The following is a 6370-nucleotide window of genomic DNA, read 5'->3' on the forward strand; positions in this document are numbered from 1 at the left end:
AAATCACTGGAGACCTTTAAATTTAGGTCTGAAGGTCAGAGACTCAAATCACAAGGTATTCAAAGATCTTGTGCTCATCACATTGCTTCGAACAAGGGGAGAACAAAGTCCTAGACAGCTTTGGAGAGCCTGAATTCCCAGAGAAGTTCTGTCTAACACTGGGCGATTCTGTGTACACGCTTTGTCCACCACCATCGGGCAGGCATGGTTATTGTTCCAGGTGAAGATGGCTACAGTCTGATTCTGAGGGTCCAAGCCTGTGGTGTCCTCTAGAATGTACAGTGAGTGATCAGCATTGGTTGGAAACAGTCAGTCTATCTAAAGAGACATACTGCTGGCCCTGCAGAAGTTTCCTACAGGGAAGGTTCAGGTCAGGGAGGGGTCATCTCCCATTGTGACACGTCTTCAGTCAAGACATGTTTGTTACAAGGCACAGAAATCCTGCTCCTGGGAACTTAGTTGGAAGTTGTTCCTGGGAAGGTTGGTCTAGGTAAAATGCTTCACCATGGTGCTGACCTCTGCAGAGCATTTGAAATGCAAAGCTGAGAGGGCTCACAGCTCATACCACCGTGCATCCAAGTCATTACCGCCACGAAAAAAGCATGCAGCCCTGCATACCTTTATGCCATCTGTTCTGTGTGTCCAAACTTCACTCTTTCTATAGAGACACCAGATACCAGCCATTCTGGGTTAGGACACAGCCCAATGACCTCATTTCCAAATAAAGTCACACCTTGAGGAACTGGGGATTAGAATTTCACCGTGAGAATTTGGGTGGGTGCAGAGACACAGTTCAGCCCCTCATTGGGAGGTTCAGGGAAGTGGGAACGGGGGGGGGGGGAGGAGGGATTTAACTGAAGTTCTTCACCAGCTGGTTGGACATAGCACTATCCTTCATATGCCACTGGCTAGTAATAAACATCATTCCACTTGAGAGGTAAGAGCAGCACACGTGTAAGCTTGTAGCTACCACTCTTTACTGTTGGAAGAATGAGTGACTGCTCAGGGAACATGCCATCTTAGGCACAATGCAGTCTCTTTTAGTTGTCATGAACAGAAAATTAACTACATCTTCCAAATAGCAGGAATTGCTCTTTCGTTTTGAATACCATGGAAAAGCCAGAAACGTTAGAAATGTTCTATTTGTCCTCAGAGTAACCCCCACAGTCATTTTCCTTTAGATGCTACGAAAGGGAAAAATCAAGGATAGAGGGACCAAACAATTTACCCAGTTGTAAAACAATTTACTTTTAGGTGGTAGAGCCTGGGATTTTGTCGGCATTAAACCCTGACCCATTTCTCTGTGGACCACCTACATCGTCGGTGGTTTCCAGTCATTCTGGTTAGAGACTCGAGAAAGTATCTCTTTAGAATCTCCTCATTCCTGCCAGGATGGTTACAGTATTTAAAAAAAAAAAAAAAAAAGTGGGACTTTTAAGACAAGCCTAGACTAGGGAAGCTGGAGAGATAGTTCAGGCCTTAAGGGCACTGGCTGCTTTTCCAGAGATTTGATTCCCAGGGTAGTTGACACCCTCTTCTGGCCTCTGTGGTCACCAAGCACACACAGGGTACACAGATATCCACACAGGCAAAATTACCATACATAAAATAGAAATAATGAAAAGTGACTAGGTAAATGCTATTCTAGAGGGTGTAGGTCCATTACCACAGGACTAGTTTCCTAATAACTGTGACTCTGACCTGATTTTTCTCTCTCACGTGTACTTGCTTTGCTGATTGATGCCCTCTGCGTTTTATAACAAGCTAGGGTGCTCTGACTGTCTCTCAGCACTATTTCTTGAACTGTTGAGCTGCTATGACCGTAAGAAGTAAATCATTCTTCTTCATAAATTGTTGCTTGTTTATTTGTGTGAAGTGGGGGGGGGCACATGAGCAAGTTTGCTTTTTGTTTGCACCACAGCACGTGGGGTCCAAGGACGACTCTGGAGGGTCAGGCCTCTCCTGCCGCCTTGTGGGACCCAGGGACTAAATTTAGGTTATTAGGCCTTGTGTATAAGCACCTCTACCCACAGAACAGTCTCACTGGTGAAGCTTTGACACAGTCTAAAAGCCCCTGTGAAGAATCCCAGTGAGAGTTATCTAGATTAGATTATTCTGTGGGCATGTATGTTGGGGGTTATCTTCTTTTTTAGACAGGATCATACTGTGTTGTCTTGGCTGACCGGGAATTCTCTATGTAGATCCTCCTGCCTGGGTTTAAAGATGTGCACCACCACGCCAGGCTAAGGGTGATATCTTGATTAAATTAGCTGAGGTGGTAAGACATGCCAACTGTGGGTGGTACCATTCCCTAGGCAGGAGGATCCTGAACTATGTCAGAGTAGAGAAAGTGAGCCCAGTAAGCATGGCCGCATTTGTTTAGCCTCTGCTCTTAACTGTGGTCAGGACTAGCTGCCCCAAGTTCCTACTGCCTTGATTTTCCCACAATAATGAATTACAGTATGAAACTGTGAGCCAAATACAACATATCTCCTTTAAATTGCTTTTGTCAGGGTATTTTATCATAGCAAGAGGAAATAAAACTAAAACATCAAGGCATCCTGTCTCAGATAGTACAGTAGGACAACTGAAAAGAAACTCAAACAATAGCTACACAACACACACACACACACACATCACGCACACTATCCTATGCACACACATCATATACATACATTCATACATACACACACACAAGACACACACATATCCTGTGCACACACATCATACACACACAATACACACACGTATCCTATGCACACACATCATATACATACATATATACATTCATACACACACACAAGACACACACATCACACACACACATATCCTATGCACACACATCATATACATACATATATACATACATTCATACATACACACATCATACACACACACAAGACACACATATCCTATGCACACACATCATACACACACAATACACATACGTATCCTGTGCACACACATCATACACACACAATACACACACACATCATGACCACACATACACACGATACACACAGACGTATACAATACACACACATACACAATACACATCATTACATACACATACATACACACATGCACAATACACACACATATCATACACAGACACAATGCACACACATACACACATAATACACACACACAGACATACACAGCACACACTCATACACACACACTTTTCCTTTTATGGAAATTGTTAATTTCCCCCTCTCCAAGAGTATTATTTTACTGCTACTCTAATTATAAAAAAAATTTCAATGTTTATTAGAAAATAAAACTTATAAATAAGATTTTTCTGAAATAATTTTAGTATTTTTTGTTCTTCAGCTGAGACAGCGGAAGGATTATTTATTGTGTACAGAAGTGAGAACTAGTCCAGAAACCCACAGGTCCAGGTCAGAGTGCCAACAGGGGCTGTTTGCATTGTAAGCATAGCAGTCCCGCAGAGGTACAGTTCCACACCCACTGAGACTTGTTACCAGCAGACGCACACGGTCCAATAGCTTGTACCAGCATCCCGGCTCCAGCATCCCTTGTTTCTGCTGCTTTGGCCTCTAGAGCTACACACGGGCCTCATTTGCCCTTCTCATGCACTTTAGTCTGGACATTGGCTTCTCCCACTTCGCTCTTGTGGTACAGGAGTTTCGAGGAAGACGGTGCCAACGCTGAAAACTGAACGTATTTTAATCTCAGAGACAGACAAAGCCATTTTCTTGGTGACCTGTCTCCCTCCTTTTCCTCCCTCTCTTCCTCTCTCCTTCTTCCCTGTTAGTTGTAAAACAAAAGTGCAGGGAACACAGACTTTGACATTCTCAAGTCCTTGTGAATAAAGGGAAATTTATTTACAAAGCATTGACTGGAAAAAATACAGAAATATGAGAATATGTATACCCTACATAGTGAGAGCAAGTCTTACTGATTACACAAGGTATTATTCAGATATCTAAATCCATGGGTCACAGGTAACGATTCTGAGGTTCTGGCTCTCTGTTAAGGACATGCTGGAGCAAGTCTTACATTAATTAAGTGAGCTCAACTCAGTTCTCAGGTATAAAAGGAAAAGCAGCATTTTTCTTAAACAAGTCTCAAAATGAGGACAATGCTTCCATATTTCTGGTAGTAATACATACAGCATATGTTACCTGGAGCCAAAATACAATGAGGCATGTAGAAATAAAATATTGGTGTGCTTGGGTTTAATGGAGTTAGCAGTTATTCAAAACACATACAGCTTAAAATCTATGGATTTGTCTTCTGTAAGTTAAAAATATGAACTGTGGGATAAATATTGTCCAAAATACACTTAAATTTAAATAAAATAAGAAATGTAATTAAATTGTGTGTGTGTGTGTGTGTGTGTGTGTGTGTGTGTGTGTAGTTCAAAGGATGCCATCATGTGTCTTTCTCAATCATGCTCCATTTCATTTCCTGAGACAGGCTCTCTTACAGAACCCAGAACTCACTGATTTTGCTATTCAGCTAGCTAGTTTGCCCCAGGAATCCCCCCCACCCATCCACCTTCTCAGAAGTGGGGTTACACTTGCCTGACTTTTACGTGGGCTCTGGGATCTGAACCCTGGTGTTTGCACACAAGTTCTTTATCTGGTGGGCCATTTCCCCAGCAGCATACATTAGCTTTAAAGATAACATTGATATTTGAGTTTTCATTTGTGCCATTAAGACGGGGAAAAAATACTGGGTTGTTGTGATCAAACAGGCCTTAATTGGAATTCCTGGAATGACCTTTGGTTTGTATATCTGCAAATAAATAGTGGGGTGGCGGGGAGGGGGGAACTGAACTAAAAAGTTGTGCGGATTTAATATATATTAAAAATGCTTCATACAAGAGGTGACAAGTCACTTGACTTCCTGGCACCTGAGTTCCCATTAAATATTGCAGTGTGGCCTCAGAGTCAGTTTGGAAAAATCGGGGTCCATGTGCCCCTAAGAGCGGAAATTTCTTGTAGGTCTTGGGTAGCCAAGATAACAAGACCCCAGCAACAGGGTTTGCCCCTGAGCACAATAGGGATAGCACCCTTAGGCCCTAGAGATCTCACTGAATAAAGATAATTTCTGATCACTAGGTTAGTGAGGTTAACAAATACCTCAATCTTGAGTGTGTGTCAGGATTCTTTTCTTGCAGGTGCGTATATTCTGTTCTACAGCATGACATTAACTTTGTTTCATTGAGGTTGGATTCAACTGTGATGAGAAATGTTGAAACTTCCCTTCTCGTGAGTCTTCTCCACACCCAGAAGTATTTGAGCTTTAGATGGGGATTAGCAAGGAGGAGAGCATGAGAACAAAAGAGAAAGTACAACTAAAGCTCTCTGAGCTGGGAAGAATTTGAGAGCTGATGATGCTGTTGCTTTGCTTTTCTCCCCTCTGAATGCCACCAAGCTACCTCCTGAGTGCTGGCACTGAAGATGAATTAGAGTAACACTTATACTTTCCTGGCTAGAATCCACATCCAAAGGGATGTCAGGAAAGCATCCTCTGTGCTGACGCTAGAGGTCATCCTGATACTCTGTAGTTCCCAGAGTTATTGATGCTTTGTGCTTTCTGTAGCCACATTTTTTTTCTCATGTGGCTGCCAGTGTGTGCCTTCCTGACCCCTTGACTTTTAGACCTGACCATTCGGCTTACTTGCTGTGTTCATAGATGTGCTACAAACAGGGGTTTTAAAGGGTGTGTTCGGTGTGGCCTAACCTCTGTCGTTGTTGAAAGAAAGCTCCACACCAGAAGGATGGCTGTTCCGGAAGCAGAGAGCTGAGCAGACCAGAGCACAGCTTCAACAGTGCCACTCTGCCCAAAGACAGACACTACACATTCATTTCAGAGGAAAACTGTCACTATCCGTTTGGGGAAAAGCACTGTGTTGATTGCTAAAAGCAACAGAAGCATGAGGAAGAACAGCTTCTACTCCAGGGATGTGTGGAGAACAGCACCAAGGCAGAATAACTATAATATGTGCAAGTGTGATGTTTGTAACAGCGTGGTAAGAGGTGAGACATCCACTCAAGGGTATGAAAAGGGAATTCCGGGACAGGGTATCCTTTGCAGTTGGCTTTAAAGAATGTGTTGGGGCTGGAGAGCTGACTCAGTAGTTATAACACTTCTGTTATGAACACTATTGCTTCTGTAATAGAGGACCTAAGTTCAGTTCCCAGCACCCACATGATGGCTCACAACCACCTGGGACTCCAGTTCCAGGGGATCTGATATCATCTTCTAGACTCTGTGGGCAGTAACACATACTAATGTAGGCGTTGCTAAAGGTTTGCTTCTTTTTTAGAAATAACTAAGGAGTGCAGTTGGGCAACATTAAAGAGGGTTATAAGGTAAGATAACATATAAGCTAATT

This window comes from Phodopus roborovskii, unplaced genomic scaffold (assembly GCF_943737965.1).
Source record: "Phodopus roborovskii unplaced genomic scaffold, PHOROB, whole genome shotgun sequence".
Classification (NCBI taxonomy): Eukaryota; Metazoa; Chordata; class Mammalia; order Rodentia; family Cricetidae; genus Phodopus; species Phodopus roborovskii.